The 17,747-nt window shown below is 45.6% G+C and overlaps 1 long non-coding RNA gene across 1 annotated transcript in view; it reads left to right on the top strand.

Moving 5' to 3' along the window:
* Positions 1–300: 300 nt before the first annotated feature.
* LOC110343176 overlaps positions 301–17,747 on the top strand; it is a 29,726-nt gene continuing 12,279 nt past the window's right edge. Inside the window, exon 1 of the long non-coding RNA XR_002385371.2 lies at positions 301–565. This is a non-coding gene — a long non-coding RNA (uncharacterized LOC110343176). The remainder of the gene's footprint in view (positions 566–17,747) is intronic.

Below are 17,747 nucleotides of genomic sequence, written 5' to 3'. Positions count from 1 at the left end.
ACCCATTGGAACACCTAGGGGCAGAGAGGGTGGTCGTCTCACTTCCTCCATCTTTGAAATGGACATAATGATGCCACACCAACAAGTGTATTCTGCCAATTGTTACAGTGCTCTGGTTTTTAATCAACTTGATGCAAACTAGAGTCATCTGGGAAGGGAGAGCCTCAGTTGAAGGATTAGCCTCCCTCAGATTGGCCTGGTCTGTTGGTTGGTAATTGATGCAGGTGGGCTCAGCCCACTGTTGATGATACCATAAGGCAGGTGGGCCTGGGACCTATAAGAGAGGCAGCTGAGCAAGCCAGGGAAGGCAAGCCAGCAAGTTGTGCTCCTCTGAGGCTTGTTTCAGGTTCCTGCCTTGAATTCTTGTGTTGGCTTCCCTCGTGGGTTGATAGTAACTTGCAAGTCAAACAGAGAAGCAAACTGGAGCGGATGGCCTCAGAACCCACCTAGTGCCTCCTCCTTGTGAGCCTTCTTGCAGAAACTCGGTGGCTGCAGGCATTCAAACGCTGTCGAGCCTGTACTCAAGTCATACCTCCCGAGAGTCTTCTCTGGAGGACCAGGCTGGGTAAGGTGGCTTTCCTCCGCGTGCTCTTTTACTAGAGGATGAGTGTCATTAGAGCATTTGCTGCCAGTTCTCTGGCCAGTCCTGCCCTACACCAGACACTCTCCAAGGGTGGGGGGCCGGGGAGACAGACCTTATTATCTGCACCTAATAGATATTTGAACCATTCAGCAGAATTGCTGAAAAACTCAACGTATAGGCCTGGTGAACTTGTCGTGCAAACGGGAGGGCTTGTGTTTGGATTTCCAGCATGCAAGTTAAAAGCCAGGTTCAGCGGCAGGCAGTTGTAACTACAGTGTTGATGAAGACCGGAAGATATCTGGAGCTCGCCCACCTGGCCAGTCCTGCTGCGTCTCATGAGCTCCGGTGTCAGTGATGATCGTTATCTAAAAAAGGAAGGTGGAGAGCAGAGGAGGAGGACAACCTCAGACCTCCACATATGTGTGTGTGCACGTGTGCACATGCGTGTGCATGCACGAGTGTGTACACACACACACAGAGACAGAGATACACAAAGAGTTTGCATATAGACGGCACACGCACAGAGACACAGAGAGACACACACACACAGAGTTCAGTACTTAAGTATCCCAAAGAGTTTTTGTTTGTTTTTAATACCCAACTCTTACACCCTTTTGGCAGAGCTGTTCCTTGGAACTCTGTTTTTTTCTTCAGATGTCTTTAGAAGTCTCCTAGCCTCATTCAGATCTCTGGGTCATGACTTAGTGTTCCAGGGAATTCCAAGGGAATAGAAATCATCTCACTTCTGCAAACTAATGTCCACTGTTCTGATAAAGGATCCCAGCTGTGACAAGGAGATAATTTACTTGAAATTAATGAGCAAAGCTAATTCTGGCAGTAGATTTGGGCAGGGACAGAGTGTACCAGAGCAGAACACTGGCAAGTGTTCCTAACCCTCTGGCTTGACTTCTGAGTTGGGGAGCTCCCCGACGTGTCAGTGATTTTCTTTTTTTTTTTTTTTTTTTTTGGTCCCTGAATTGCTTGCTGAACAGTAAATAGACTTAAGATGATGGGCAGGGGCTCCACTGTCTGCTGAGAACCACGAGTGAATTTCTGTGGCTTGTTCTTTTCATCACTGGCTCCAGTTTTGTAAGATATGTAGGATAATTAATGTCTGGCTTTTTGAGGGTGTGGGATTTTGGATCCACAACTTCATTCCTCAAACTTCCCACAGGGTCCCACCCCTCTAGAGTGGAACACCTACTTCTTGTCTCTCTGAACTCAAAAATGACTTTGGCTTTCCTGTTTCGTTTTCTCTGTCCAGTGTTGGAGTCACTTAACAGTTATGTTCACCTGCCAGGAAATCACTGCCGTTGTCCCCACCTGATGATGTTCAAGCCTTTGTTATATTTGTACAGGATGCCAAATCCCTTCATTGTGAACTGTGTGTAGCTTCCAAATTCTTTCCATGTGGTACAGTTTAGTTAATGTGCCATCTGGGAGGAGGTCCTAATGAGTGGTAGAGGGAGATAAAAAATGATTAGTCCGTAGCCTGGGATAATTTATGTAGATTGTTTCAGTATACCTCTTTAGGACATACATTGTAAACCCAGCCTTATAATCTACCCTGGGGGGAAAACCCTCATACATAAGCCATGGTCTTTGTTCTCAAATGGCTTTGTGTATCAGAGGAGAACGGGGAGACACATGCACACAGAAAGGTAGACATGATTGATATACAGATAATGATGATAGCCGATGCTATAGGGGATACAATATATTTATTTACCAGAGAAAGAGAGAGTCACACAAGCCAGGAGTTAGAAGCGTGGCTGGCTTCCAAAGGAGGAGGTCCTTTTTCCTTTCACTTCCTTTTATCTCTACCTGTGCTAATTTACTTGACTCTGCCCTCATGGGCGGATAGCTTTGTGGGGTTCACTCCTACACATGAATGCTGATGGTGACGAGGGTTATGGGAAAAGGAGGCAGGCAGAGGAGTTCTCGGACCGAGAGTGTTAGCAGGACACCCATGGGTGATGTTAAAAGCTTAGTGGTAAAGGCAAATAAGAAAGTGTAAGTTCGTATTTGTCAGAGGCCATTGAAATAGGCACCCTGGCTGTGAGGACCACTGTGTAGAAGTGTTACTGTGGCAACAAGGATGGTGGAGGTACAGGGTCCTATGGACCACAAGTAGTGTCTGTAGGAGATGAGGGTATGATGACATCTGTGGTTGAATCACCGGGGAGACAGACTATCAGGAGCTGGAGCAACAGCAACTTCTCCAGAGGGGTTGGTGATGGTGGGCGTTGCAGAATGTGAGAAAGGTAAGCCTCGGTGTGCCTTGAACTTGTGGATGAGAAGCATGGCTCAGCACTAGTTAGGAGCAGGCAGGAAGTGAAAGTCTGTGTTTGGGAAGAGTGGGGGTAGAGGCATCCCCTGGGGAATGGTAGGTTCAGCTACAGTGACACTGCAGGGAAGAGGAGGAAGAGGCTTGTGACAAGGGCAGTTTGGTCTTGGAGACTGAGACATCATTGGGCAAACCTCGGGTGAGAAGACAGGACACTCATGGCAAGGAAGACTGCAGGCATGTTTGGATGTGTGTGTCTACGTGAACGTGCAAACTGAATTAACCGACATACCCACTGGTCTGGGCTGTGAATTCTTAAAGAGAAACAAGGAATTTTAGTGGCTTGAAGTTCTTAATTTTTTAGACAGGGTCTCATGTTGCCTAAGCTAGCCTTGAACTTTCAGTGTAGTCAAGACTGTTCTTGAACCGTTCATATTTCTGCTTCTACCTTCTCAGTGCTGGGATTACACTCCTATACCACCTTGTCTGATGAGCTATTAATTTTAAACTTGTAATAGAGGGATTTTTCCTTTAGTAGCATCAAAGAGTAGGTCAAAAGGAAGGGGGAAGTTGAATAAAACTAAAGTTTACTATCTTAAATATTTTATTTTACATTAAACATAATCTTTGTCTGTTCCCTGACATGTTAACTTGAGACTAGGCTAGACCCTTTGTTAGAAATATCTACATTCACAATGGGTCAGCAATGGGTGTAATCCTCCCACTCATCCCCTTGTGAGGATTCTTTTCTTGAATGTGACCAGGACTTTTTCTTGGCCAACAGGATACAATAAAAGTAACATTCAGGGATTTCTGCAGCTGTGTTTGAAATACTCTCTGGGTTCCTTGGAGGGTCCCCCAAGCCCCTGAGAGGCCACATGAGAAGTTCATTGCCTCGAGTTGCCCATGCTTGAAAGGCTGCCTGTAGGTGCTCCGGAGGAGGGCCCACCTGAGCTCAGCTTCTAGCCATCCTACCGAGAAACCAGGCATTTGGCTGGGTGTGCTGGCACTTAGGAGCCCAGGCAGGTGGATCTCTGTACGTCTGAGGCCAGCATGGTCTACAGAGTGAGTTCCAGGACAGCTAGGGCTTGCTTGTTCTCTCTCTCTCTCTCTCTCTCTCTCTCTCTCTCTCTCTCTCTCTCTCTCTCTCTCTCTCTCTCTCTCTCTCTCTCTCTCTCCTTCCTCCACCCTTTCCTCTCTCTCTTCCTCCCTTCCTTTTTCTTTTTTTGAGACAAGGTTTTTCTGTATAGCCCTGGCTGTCCTGAAACTCATTTTGTAGACCAGGCTGGCCTGAACTCAGAGATCCTCCTGCCTTTGCCTTGAGAGACCCTTTATTTTTTTTAATTATTTTTAATTGGCTATTTGAGAATCTCATGTACACACCCTGATCATGCTCACCTCCCAGCCTTCCCATGTCTGTCCATACCCCCTCCCCGCCCCCATATAGTCACTGGAGCATGGTCAAATTCCTAGTGGCCATCCCCACCAGGGGAGGAGGATGAGTCTTCCTCCATCTGCCTGTGAGCCAGAAGCCGTCAACTAGGTCGAGCCATAGGAGGCTAGAGCAGGGTGGGGCCAGCCTCTTGCACCCATGGCTCCATCGCTGTTGCAGAGTGGCTGCCACCAAGGGACAGGGTCAGGAGAGACCCATTCTTAAGAAAAGAAAGGGAAAGAAAGGAAAGGCCTGGAATGCGAGGGACGCCACGGTGGCTCCTCTAGGTCATTCTGTCCAGTGTCAAATGACTTTTTTATGGAATAGAAAAGCTGAATTGTTGAGTGCCGTCTGGATGACTTACAAACAGAATTGTGAAACGTAGTAGAATTTTGGATATCTTAAGGCACCAAATTTCAGAATAGTTTGTGGTAGGAGAGAGACCATTAGAATTTTATTGGAGAGAAGACTAGACATAAGCTCATCCAGCTGGAGAGACCTAGAGTTCTGTGGTTTATACATCACAACTCCAAACACTGGGGCTGGCGATGGTTTGGAGAGGTAGAGGCCCTGGGTCCCATCCCTAGTCCTGAATATTGTCAGAGACCTCTGAAAGTTGACCACAACATGCAGTAATCCCACAGAAGGCACCTAAGCCTCTACTTGTACCTCCCCTTTCCTGCCCTTGACAGTGACAGGTCAGCCGAGCTCCTCTTCCTGTTGGAGAAGTGCCTCAGGTGTCCAGATGGCCTGCTCACCCAGTCCTCTACGTGAAGCGGCTCTGAGGATCTCCAGTTGGCGCCCGTCTGCCTCTCCCACGGCCAGGGAGGGCTCATTGGGATTGGGTCTTCATTTTCTTTCTCACTTCCCTCTTCCCCTTCCTTCTAGCAGGCTCACAGTGGAGAAGCTCCTTCCAGCTAGTAGGGGAAGCCGCCCTGCTTAGGGAGAGCTCTAAGTTTCCCACCTAAATGCTAAGGCATGGGAGCCACGCGCGATCGCTTTGAGCAGGCTCTACTCCATCAGCATGGCCGCACGCAGGGCCCACTGCTCTGAAGAGTGCTCGGTTTCACACTTTGCTCTCACCATCTTGAATTTCCTGCTATTCTTTTAAATTTCTTTTTGAGGGAGGGGTTTGACATTTTGGCTTTGTACTGGGTTCTGAAAATTATGCAGCTGACCTTGTCCAAGGCTCGGGGTGGGTATGATGAGGCTGGGCCGCAGCCCACAGTCTCACGGAGAACTGGGTGAAGAGTGGCCGATGGGGGCGTACAGACCCTATGAAAAACTGAGCGCAGACCTCCCTCCCTCTGCTGGACAGACCCTCCCGTTCCCCACAATGGACAACATGGTCTCCTCTGGCACGACTAAGTGGGTGGTGGGGATGACAGACTGGAAGTAGACAGTGTAGCCCAGGCTAGACCCAACAAATCCAGAATGTGCTGACTCTGAACCCGTTGGAACCTCGATGGGAAGCACCTTTCCCATTGGCTGGTTTTCCTACAGGGGAGACAAAAGGAAGTCCGTCAGGTGTCACAGCTTCTATGAGGAGTAATGGCCCTGAGCTGAGTCCCCAAGGTTTAGGACTCTAGGGCAGCAGTGACCCAGGCTCATAGCGCCTTGGAGAGCAGAGGTCAATTCCACTTTGCCTAAGTTGTTTCACTCTTGGATATCATTTTGAAGCACCTCTGCCCGCTGTGGGCTTGCCAGCTGGCATGTCTTCCTCCATTCAAAGCACAGCTGCCTCTCTTGTCTACCAACTGTGTCTCAGACACACAGCGAGGCCAGATCGGAGGCTTAGCTTGTGTTCCCTCGCCGCCTCTCCTACCGTTTTGTTGGCTCAGAACTGTCATTCTTCAGTCATGGTCCCTAAACTTGGGGCATCAAGCATCAGCTGACGAATGAATGGAAATGCTGACTTTGGGGTCTCCACCCCCACCCTGAGGAGTCTAAAACCTAGGGGCTGGCACACTGCACTTTCCAGAGCCTTCCAGGTGGCCCTAATGCTCAGGGAGGTTTGAGAACTATTCTCTTCGAAGTGTGTGGCGGAAAGGGGGGTCCTCTTTTTACTGCCACCCCAAGCTGTTGAGCTGACACCTGTGTGAAGGGTGGGAGACAGGTTTGCAAGGGAAAGAAAGAATAACTTTGTGTACAGATCACAACCCTCACCCCGCCCCGCCCCGCCACGTGACAGGGAAGCTCTACCTCACGCCCCATTCCTCCTCCATCAAACATCTGTTCGCCACGCTTTGGGCTGTTTGAACAAGAGAATCGGTGTCAGAATAAACTTGCTTGCAGGGCGTCTGGAAGGCAGGTGCGGCCTGCCACTTTTAATGCAAGCTGAGAACAAAAACAGCACACTGAGCCCGAATCAGCCTTCTGCTGCTAGAGACAGGGCTGGAATTTATGTTTTGCTGGTCCTGGACTCCCTAATGTGCTGCTTTACCTTGGGGTCTTAATTAGAAGCAGCAGTGGCTCTGGGGCCCGCTGTGTTTCTATTTGATGTGACGGAGCAAAAGCCATTCGATGGAAACCAGGCCTTTTGTTATTTCATGGGGTTCTGAAGAGCTGTTTCATAAAAGCCCCTTGTTAGGTTCCCCTTTGCTCTCCCATGCAGCAACATAATAAAAAAATCCTTTACAGAGGGAGGTGATTGCTAAGCTCTAACTCCTCCATGTATCATGGCTTCTTAGGTTCAATTTAGGTCATTTTAGACAGCATGGCTCTCTGCTAAGAGAGCCTTCTCCTACCCAGCCACCCTCCCTTTTATTCACCATTCTCTTTCTCCCATCCACTTTCTTGGGGGTCTTTCTAGAAACATTCTGGTCTACAGTATTAGCTTAAAAGCTTGGAGCCTAAGAAAAAGCCAGGAGTCAGTCATGACGTTAACCCTTGAAATGCTTGTGATCAAGTCAGTCATGACGTTAACCCTTGGAATGCTTGTGATCAAGTCAGTCATGACATTAACCCTTGGAATGCTTGTGATCCCAGCACTTGGGAGGAGAAGCAGGAAGATATCAAGCTCAAGGGCATTATGGGGCTCTACAGTGAGACCCTGCCTGAAAAAAATGTTGCTCACCAGCATGTCACCCAGTTGGTGGCATGCCTGCCCAGTATTCACAATGGCCTGGTTTCAATCCCAGAACCACGTAAAATCTGGTCTCTTAGGGCTTCTATTGACGCCATGAAACACTGTGACCAAAAACCCAGCTGGGGAGGAAAGGGTTTACTTGGCTTACACTTCCACAGCACTGTTCATCACTGAAGGAATCAGGACAGGAACTCAAACAGGGCAGGATCCTGGAGGCAGGAGGCGATGCAGAGGCCACAGTTTGCTTCCCATGGCTTGCTCAGCCTACTTTCTTTTTCTTTTTCTTTTTGAGACAGGGTTTCTCTGTCTTGTTTTGGAGGCTGTCCTGGAACTCACTCTGTAGACCAGGCTGGCCTCGAACTCACAGAGATCCGCCTGCCTCTGCCTCCCGAGTGCTGGGATTAAAGGCGTGCGCCACCAATGCCCGGCTCATACAGCGGTTTTTTAGACAGGATCTCACATAACCTAGATAGACCTCAACTTCAATAAATAATTGAAGAGCTTTATTTTCTGATATTTCTGAGGGTTGGGATTATTGATACATACACTACCTGTGCTGGCTAGTTTTATGTCAACTTGATACACAAACTGTAGTTATTAGAAAAGAGGAAACCTCAATTGAGAAAATGTCTCCAGAAGATCTGCACTCCAGTGCAGGCAACGAAGGATGCGCTGTAGGCTGCAAGACGTTAGCCCATCTGAATGGCTGATAAGGGTCAGAATAGAGGAGACAGTCAGCTTTGCTTCTGCATCTGTCGCATGTATTGTGTACAAGAGTTCACACTATCCAGTGATGGAGGTTGCTGGCTCATGGTGAGTGTGAACTGTCCTGTTGGGCAGAGTTGCTTTACTCTGCATTAACCGGACACACAGAAGAACTGGTGCTTGATGGCGCATTGACGATTTTGCACCTGGGTCTGTATTGATTGCACAGGGTCTCTCACTGTTCTTGCTACCACCAACCCCACCATTGTAAGTGTGGTGTATATGTGTGTGGTGCGTGCACACACACACACACACACACACACACACACACACACACGCATGCGCGCACGCACGCCACACTGGTGTGTCACATGTCCTCAATCGCTCTGCCTTACTGTCTTGAGGCAGGGTCTCCCACTGAACTGGAAGCTCATCATTTCATCTAGGCTGACTGGTCTGTGAGCTGGGTCCTAAGTACTCCCAGTCCCGAATGCTCGGGTGACAGGCAGGGGCAGCCATGCCCGGCTTTGTGAGTTCTGGGATTTAGACTCAGGTCCTCACACTTGCACAGCAAGTGCTCTTAGGCATTGGGCTCTTTCCCAGCCTTTCTCCCTCAGTCCTTCAGACTTTATTCTCTCCCTTCTTGCTTAATTCCCTTTCTTAATTATTGGAAGGACATGGGGATATTTCACAGAAACTGCAGCCTAAGCCCATTAAGCTTCCTGAAGGACAGGACCAGGAAGCGTACAGAAAACCGTCAGAACAGAGTTGGTTTGTATTCACTCATTCATTTTCTTTCTCTTTTATCCTCACATCTCTCTCCTTCTTCCTCCTTCTGCCCATGCGAATTCCTCATTTCTTCATGGCTAAAGTGGCGTCTTTTCTCCATAAGACAGCTTTTTCTTCTTTAGCATGGCCATAAACTAACATAGCTGCCACAAATGATAAGACTGTATTCCCTCATTCAAGGGGAGCAGCCCTGAGGATGTACCCAAACTCAATACCTAACAGGTGAGTTTGGGACAACTGTGACCTAGGCTATGGGTAGGGACAGGATGTGATGCCAACATTACTGTCCATGGTTCATTTCAAGAGATGTGACTTTGTTCTGATAAGAAAAATTATCTCAAACTAGGAAATGAAGCAAAAGGACGTGTGTGTCCTTGTGTCCTACCAGAGTTACACATCTGCTTGACTCACCCTCTATGGCTGATTAGAGCCCTGATCTGTGATGTTCCATGTTAGCCTGTAGATTTTTCAGTAGAGAAGTGAAGGACTTGTATCGGTAGGGAAGACCACCAGAGGTCTTGGGTTTATTATACATTAACCATGGTCATATCTAGTACTTGCGTTCTACACTTTCTTTCACTAATGACTGTAGAACCATCTACTTCCATACAACTATGCCTGGCCCGTGGATGAGTCTCAGTGTCCGGCTGCTTTCCTCATATGTGAGGTAAACCAGTCTTGATAAAGTCTATTTTATGTTTATATGAGACTCATGTCTTTGAAAAATTTATTCTTAGAAAAATGATTTAGATGACATCTCAATTGTATCTTTTCTTTCCTTCAAGTTCCCTCCCTGCCTCCCTCCATCCCTGCTTCTGTCCCTCCCTCCTTCCCTCCCTCCCTCCCTGTCTCCCTGTCTCCCTGTCTCCCTGTCTCCCTGTCTCCCTTCCCTGCCTCCTCTCACCCTTCTTCCCTCACCCTTCCCTTTCCCCCCTCATCCTTCCTCCCTCCTTCCTTCCTTCCTTTTTTCTTCATGTCTTCTATGACGTTTTATGAACTGTTTGGCTTTTTGTTTTAGTGGGTGTCTGACATTAGGGAATTGTCTATTTTTGTTGACTTGAAATATATTTCCTTCATCTCTGTTCCTGAAACAAACTTTCAGCAAATGAGCATCGGAAGTTGACTTTTTCTAAGGCCTCTTATCTTTCTTTTCTTGAGACAGGGTATTGTTACGGGTGACTGCACTAACACATATTTGCAGCCCAGGTTGGCCTTGAATTTAAAGAAATTCTCCAGTCTAAGTCTCTTGAGCGCTGAGACTTAAAGGGGCTATCCACGACACCAAGATTAAATCTTTGTAAACATTATTCTGTCTTCTGGCTGCATTTGCTGCTCTTCAGAAATCAGAATTAATGGCATTGTGTCTCAGGGAATGAATCACTCTTCTTGTTTTGGTGACCACATATTTGAAAAGCAGCATTCTGCACGAGGAAGGGCAGACAGGCCCAAGGGATACTTGATGGCGTGGCAGTGGGAGCTTGAGTCAGCTGGTCGCATTACATGCCAAGGCAGGAAGCAGAGAGCAGGCAGGAAGTGGGACCTTAGCCACTCCCCCTACACTTTCTCTAGCTGGATCAGAGCGCTCTAGCTAGGGGTCTGTATGGGACGTTTCTCAGTCTAAACCCAATTCATACCTTCTCTTTGGTAGTCAGAACTTTACTGTAAGGGCCTTAATGAGGATTCATTCTTATGTCTACTGCTTAGAATTTATGGAACTTTATGATTTAGAAAGTTTGTATTTTTCATTTTATTTAGGGAATAACTAAGTTAATTATTACTTCAAATATTACTTCTTTTCATTATCTGTATGCTCACATTCCATAATTTCAAATAACTGCATGTTAAATGTTTTAAAATTATCTTCCATATCATTTAGTAATCTTTACATTTAATAATCTTTCCCTCACAGCCAACTTACAAGGGCTCCATCCAGGTCATTCTCTGGATTTTCCAAACCTGTAATATACTTTTATTGGCAGCACCTAGTATTCTCTTCTACCCAATAGGAATTATTATACTGTGATCAGAATGACTAAACCTTAAAAGTAGGATAATTCAAGGTGATAAGACTATGGAACAGGGCAGTGGTGGTACACACTTTTAACCTCAGCACTTGGGAGGCAGAGGCAAGTGGATCTCTGTGAGTTCGAGACCAGCCTGGTCTACAAGAGCAAGTTCCAGGATATGCTACAAAGATACACAGATAATCCCTGTCTAGAAGAAAAAAAAAAGAAGAAAGAAAGAAAGAATATGGAGAAGGGAGGAGATGAGGGAGAGGAATTGCAATTGGGATGTAAATCAATGAAAAAAATTAGTTAATAAAAAAGAATATGGAGAAGCTGGGGAATATAACTTAGCAGAGCCCTTTTAGAAAACAATGGTCATTACCTACTGTTGCTAACAATTTTCATACCCTTTGAGATAGCACATCTACTCGCAAGTGTAGAATGAATCAACATCTAATTATATGTGCACTCATAAACCCATAAGATCTTATAGCAACATTGTTCATTATGGATCGAATTGGAAAAAGTGTCCCTTGGGGAAGAATGACAAACTGTGACATAGAGTCATAGAATGAAAAACTACAAGGGCTGTACTGGACACACCATAGTTACACCTGATATCATGGGTATGTCTCCTAAGCATGATAACGGATGACAGAAACAAGAATCAGGCATTTTGGATGAAACTGTTGTATAAATAAGTGAAAACCAATTGACCCTGTATTACAAATTGCATGTGTAGGGATGACTGCAGAGGAGTGTTTTTAAATAAACTATGAAAGAAAAAGAACTCCAAAGGTCTAGTAGTATGTTGATCACTTCATCAAGAGTGGGGAGGTTTAGTGACTGAGAAGGGACACCATTTCCTTACTTAGTGATTACCCAAGTGTCATCTTATGATAGAGCATGGACAGCATGATATTTCATGAAAAGCAAAATTTTATTTGTAAAATAATGAAGGCACTGAAAGTCTAAATGGCATTTGGAGAAGTTTATAGCCTTATAATGCTTGTATTATAAATCAGAATGGCAAATACCAAGGAACTTAAGGAGTTAGTAATAGAGAGCTGCGGTGATATCTTGGCTGTGCTCTAAGAAATAAAGCTTGCCTGAAGATCAGATGGTGGAGCTAGCCACTAGCTAACCACAGAGTTCTGGAGGTCTGTGCAGACAGACAGGAACTGATATGGCTGGGCAGAGAGAGGAGTATAAGGCTGGAGACAGGAGCTCAGTCTTTTCTCGATCTGAGGGTTTTGTAGAGGTAACAGCTCTAGTGGCTGGATGCTCTGCTTCTCTGATCTTTCAGCTTTCACCCCCTAATATTTGACTCCAGTTTTTATTATTGAGACCAAGTAGAACTCATGCTACAGAGGACGGGGGATTTGGTTTAGCAGTCAAGAGCCTCCACTGCTGGTTAAAAGCCTATACTACAGTGCTTCTCAACCTGAGGGTCATGCCCCCCTTTGGGGCTGCATGGCAGATGTCTGCATTACAATTCGTAACACTAACAAAATTACAGTTATGCAGTAGCAATGGAATAATTTTATAGTTAGGGTCACCACATGAAGAACTGTATTATAACGGGTCACGCACTAGGAAGGTTGAGAACCACCCCTCTACTCCTCTTGGAGAGGACCTGCGTTCCATCTTCAGCTCTTATATCAGGAGGCTCACAGCCCCCTGTGATGCCAGCTTCGGAGAGAATTGTAGCTGTATCCAATTAACGTTTCTAAATGTTACTTGCCGATAAAACACCACTGACTCGTCTGTATTAAGTTTATCACTAACCCCTTTTCATTATTCCAAACTCATGTTTCTGTGTGATCATTACCAACAAGGAAAGCCAGCTGTGTTTCCTCCTTTCTGGTTCCTATACCTTTTCCTGTTCCCTGCTTCCTCTTCCAGCTGGGAAGTGGTAAAAGCAAGAGTCATTATCTTATTTCTGCTTTCTTCTATTTTACATTAAGTGTTGTGTTTACCATGAATTATTTGATAGGGACAGAGGTAGATGTCCTTTATCAGGTTCTGAAAGTTCTATTCTTGGTTTGCCAAAACTCTTCATCACAAACTGATGCTATGTGTAATTTGGATAGGCTTTACTCTTTCACGAGAGAAACACCATGTGGATTTTCTCATTCAACTTGTGGATATGGTAAATTCCAGAGATTCAGTAGATTTCAAGTTTTGAATCAGTCTCCACTTCTGTCATTAGTCACAACCATTTTCAAAACTACTTATAAATACATATATGTGTATGCATATATACACACCCACATATATATACATATATATGTGCATATGCCATATGTATATATATGGATGTGTATATACATATAGACACATATAAATCTATATACCATGCTCAAGCACACCACACCCAACCCCCACACACAAATAATATGCTCTATTTCTGAAAACATATTTAAAACAGGGTCTCATTTATATAGCCCACGTTGGTTTCTAGTTTGCTTTGTAGGCCAGGCTGGACTTGACTGATGGTTTTCCTGCTTCAGCCTGCACACCACCCAGATGGTTTGCTAAGATTCTGTTTTGAACATTCGTATCCATGTTCAGGAATATGACCAGCCTATGGTTTTCCTTTGTTCACTCTCTTTTCAGATGAAGAATTTTTATAACCTCAAACTGAACTGAGAGTGGTCCTTCATCTGTTCTCAGAGCTTGTCAATTATTTCGGTAGAGAAGTCTAATGTCTGATAGGATCTGCTTTGAAACCATCTAAAGTAGCATGCTTTTAAAGGGGAGTTCGTTTATTTACTCCTAATTCAATTTGTTTAGTGATTCTGGAACAAGTCAGTCTTTCTTTCCATTGGAAACCAGTTTCTATGACTCATTTTCCCACTTATTTCGTCCCTTTCACTGGTTTGTCTTCACTGGTATAAATTTTTCCATAGTGGTTTTCTCTAATCTTGGTGAATCTGCTGCTGTATGTTTCTTTTCCGTTGCTAATATTGACTTAACTTTTTTCTTTCATTATCAATATTGCCAGAAGTTTGTTAATTTTTGGTAGTCATAACAAAAACCAAAATTCTCCGTATTGAACATTTTAATTCTATATTTAAATGGTATTCTAAATTGCTGATATATTTTCAAATCTCCATTGTTTTTATTCTACTTTCTTTGGGATGTCTTGATCTTTATTTTGGTAAATATTTTAAAAATATTTTATTTTTTTAAGTGTTTGAGTTCTGCATGTACATACAAGTGCAGGTTCCTGCAGAGGCCAGAGGAACATTAAGGAAAATTAAGACCCTTAGACATAAATATAATAAAAATGAATAAAATCTAAGTAGGTGAGTGTGTCTATCTTTACTAATAGAAAACCCATAGAGAAGATACATATGTGGAGGAATACATGGTCTTGGAAATTCTGTTCCCCTTCCTAATTTTGAGCTCTAGGTTGAAAGCATTTCTCTTTAAGAGTACCAATGTGACTTTTCATGGAATTTGACAAGCTGATCCTAATATTTATTTGGAAAGGCAAGGTTCCAAGAATAGCCAACACAATCTAGAACAAAAAGAGTTGGAGTGTTAAGTCTCATTATGAAGAAAAAAATCATTAAGATCGTGGATTGTTAGTGTCACAATTAGGAGGCATTGCGGCACATACCTTTAATCCTAATAGTTGAGATGCAGAGGATCTCTGAGTTTGAGGTCAGTCTGGTCAACACAGTGAGTTTCAGGACAGCCAGGGCTATGTAGAATAGTGGCTTTATAGGGTAGGACAGAGAAAAAAGCAACCTCATAGGAATATCACAGAGTTCAGTATGAATCTAAGCATTTGCAAACTTGACAAATGGTGAAAGTGACAAAATAGGAAAGCAGGGACACATTAGATTGTCCAACCGCTAACCACATGAGACATAAATAACTAGAGCCCTATATTACATCATGTACAAAGATCCATTCTGTACTGGTCAAGGACTCAAGTATGAAAGGCAGAATTTAAGCCTTTTAGAAAAACATGAAGCAGTCTGGAGAGGTGGCTCAGTTGTGGAAGGCTAGGCTCACACTCAAAAACGTAAGAAAAACACGAAGAATCTTCAAGATATAAGATCTTTCTTTTCTTAAAAATAATATTTTTTCCTTGAGAATGAAGGTCTTTCTGTCATATTCACTTTAACTCCTCCTATATCTACCCTCTTCTCCTTTCCTACTCAATTTTGTGTTTTCTCTTTTTCTTTTCTCTCCCCATCGATGCCCGTTCGTGCTGGCCAACTCTTCTTGGATGCCTAACAGGTTGGCAGCTTGACACGTATTCAGTCTCGTTGAAACCAACCACCCTTATCTCTTAGCACATTACGTTCATAGGTTACTATTTTTTACGTTTCAAACACAGGGACTTAGTCTGAGAGGTGGACTGGGGAACATTTGAGTACAGCCAGAGGAAACATTGGCAGACGCATGAGGAGCCAGTTTCTGGGGCAGGAGGGCCAGAGAGCTTGGCTCCAGGTGCTTCTAATCCTGAGATGTCGCGCTGAACTCATGAGCCGGCTTCTTCTCCCATTGCTGTGGTTCTGGTGTGATCCTGAAAAGTAGGAGGGAAGATGATGGGGGCGTGGCTAGGGGCGTGGCTAGGGCGTGGCGGGGGGCGGAAAGAAAGGCGTAAAGCAAGGGGAAGGGTGGAGTAGGAGAGCTGGCCGTGGGCATGCCAGTAGAGTGAGGAAATCCCCAACAGACTCTTCATTCATCCAGGCAGCCCATTTCTTCCCCACAGAAGGGTCATTCATTAGCCCAGCAGCTCCTGGAATGTAGGCAGGGGAGCTCAGTCCAGGGGGGCAGCCCTCCTCTCCCCAGGATGCCAATCACAGCCTAAAAATAGCCTTCACCATTCCCCCAGCCCTCCCGAGCCAGAGCTTTCCAGGGACTCCCTCTCCCAGGTTGACTCAGTTTGGGACAGGGCGTGTTATTTCTGGGAAAATATTCCTAGCCTGAATTGCCTTTTTTCCCTTCCAAGTCAGACAAGTTCAAAACCCTGGTCTCTGTAAAAAGCTGAAATGCCACACAACTGGAACACCTGGTTCACAACCAAACCAAGCCAAAGAGCGCGTCCGAATGTGCAAACACACACATTAGGGGTTGGTGGGTGCGAGCAGGCCTGCCTGCTAGCTGCTCCTGACGGCTGCTTATGGCTCGTCTAGAGCAGGCTCATCAATGGAACTGATCAAGACAGGCGTGCAAACGGCGAGCGCCAACACGAGCCACCGGAAACTCCCGCACCGGGTTAGCATGTAAGCAGATGAACTTGACAGCAATATAAATGTTATCGCCTCCCGTTAATGTGAGGCGCTGTGGTGACCAGTAGGAAAGCCACTCAGGGTCCCTCCAAGTCCAGAGGCACCCGTGGGACTTAGTCCAAAAGAGCCTGCCATCGCCTCCATGCTCCCCGCAGTCTCAGCAATTAGCTTCATTCCCCCTTTCCCTACCTTCCCAGATCCCCTCCTCAGTTACCCCAGTCTCACTGGAGAAACTTCCGGTCTTTCAGACAAGGCTGTAGTCACACTGGACTGCCGTATAAGTCTTCCTTCGTTCACACCTTGCAGCCAGTCTGCCCTCAGGGCAGCGATTATGACTATTATTTTTGAAATGAAAATTGAAAACAGCTTGAGTTCCCGCTGACTCCCACCATTCTGCCCGCTCCTCAGGAAGACTCCCTGATTAGCCTCGCTGTCACCCAGTAGACCTGTGACTTATGCCCTGAATGCCTTTTTGTCCTGTCGATTTTATCCAAAAAAACAAAACCGGCCGCTTTGGCCACACTCTTCCTTGAGAGAACACCATAGCTCCCTACTGCTCCTCTGCACAGAAGTTCGCTCGGATGACTCTTCTGTTTTTACAGTTGCGTAGGCTCTCTGCTCTAGTCACACAGGGCTCTGTCCTCTGCATCTTCCCTAACATTATTCCTCCTCTTTGATTCTGTGTCAGATTGCCTTTCCTTGCTAGATTCTGGCCACCATATCATAATTGGACTTTTCTTTTACTTATCTCTGTGTTTTTTTAAATTTTTTTGTCGTCATAATCCAAAATGGTATCTGAGGCATGGGCCTTATACCACACCCAAGCTGGTGAGTAGCAGAAGACAGTAACAGTAAGACATCGCTTCTGAGAGTCCCAGGACACCAGCACCACATCTAAAAAGCCACTGAGTGTGGACATACAGACTCACTTCTAAGGGAATTTGGACCTCACACCATAGCAGCTACCAGTCCTGTGGTTTTGTTAAGTGCCAAACTAACACGAATTCATTCTCAGTCTCTCATACGTTTTCAGAAATTTAGTTTCCCAAAGAAAGATTTCTGGGGTCAGGCTGCCTGCTTTTCCATCCTTTTTTTACTTCCCCAGCTACAGCTGGGGTGGGGCTTCGAAGCGGACATCCCTGTCCTCACAGTGCTGGTGGAAATTCCGGAGGGCTGGAGTCCTGGACTGATCAAAGGGAAAATGGAGTCAAGCTCTCCCTCCTGGCTTCAGGTGCCCTGTGAGCGGCTGTCTCAAGCTCCTGCTGTCACGTTCTGCCCGTCCCCAATTTGGGCTCCACCCTCAGACTGGGAGCCAAGACAAACCCTTCCAGAAGGCACTTTTGTTAGCTGTTTCGTCACAGATGAGCTAAGTGACCAACGCACCTGCTTTATTCTGCGGCAGGATGCCTCTACGTAAGAGTGGCTTCTCACACATGGGGGAGTGAGGGGAGCGCCATCTTGCTTTGAATATTGTTTGGTTTTTAAATGCAGAGAATACATCTGCATAATTCAGAGTTAAAAATCTCTGAAGGAATCTGGTAAGATGGCAGCATCTCACATCTGGCTCCACTCCCCCAGTCTGTACTCATTCATCAGGCACCC

This window comes from Mesocricetus auratus, unplaced genomic scaffold (assembly GCF_017639785.1).
Source record: "Mesocricetus auratus isolate SY011 unplaced genomic scaffold, BCM_Maur_2.0 Super-Scaffold_100019, whole genome shotgun sequence".
NCBI lineage: Eukaryota > Metazoa > Chordata > Mammalia > Rodentia > Cricetidae > Mesocricetus > Mesocricetus auratus.
The sequence above is the reverse complement of the archived record's forward strand: the minus strand, read 5'-3'. Positions and strand labels throughout refer to the sequence as shown.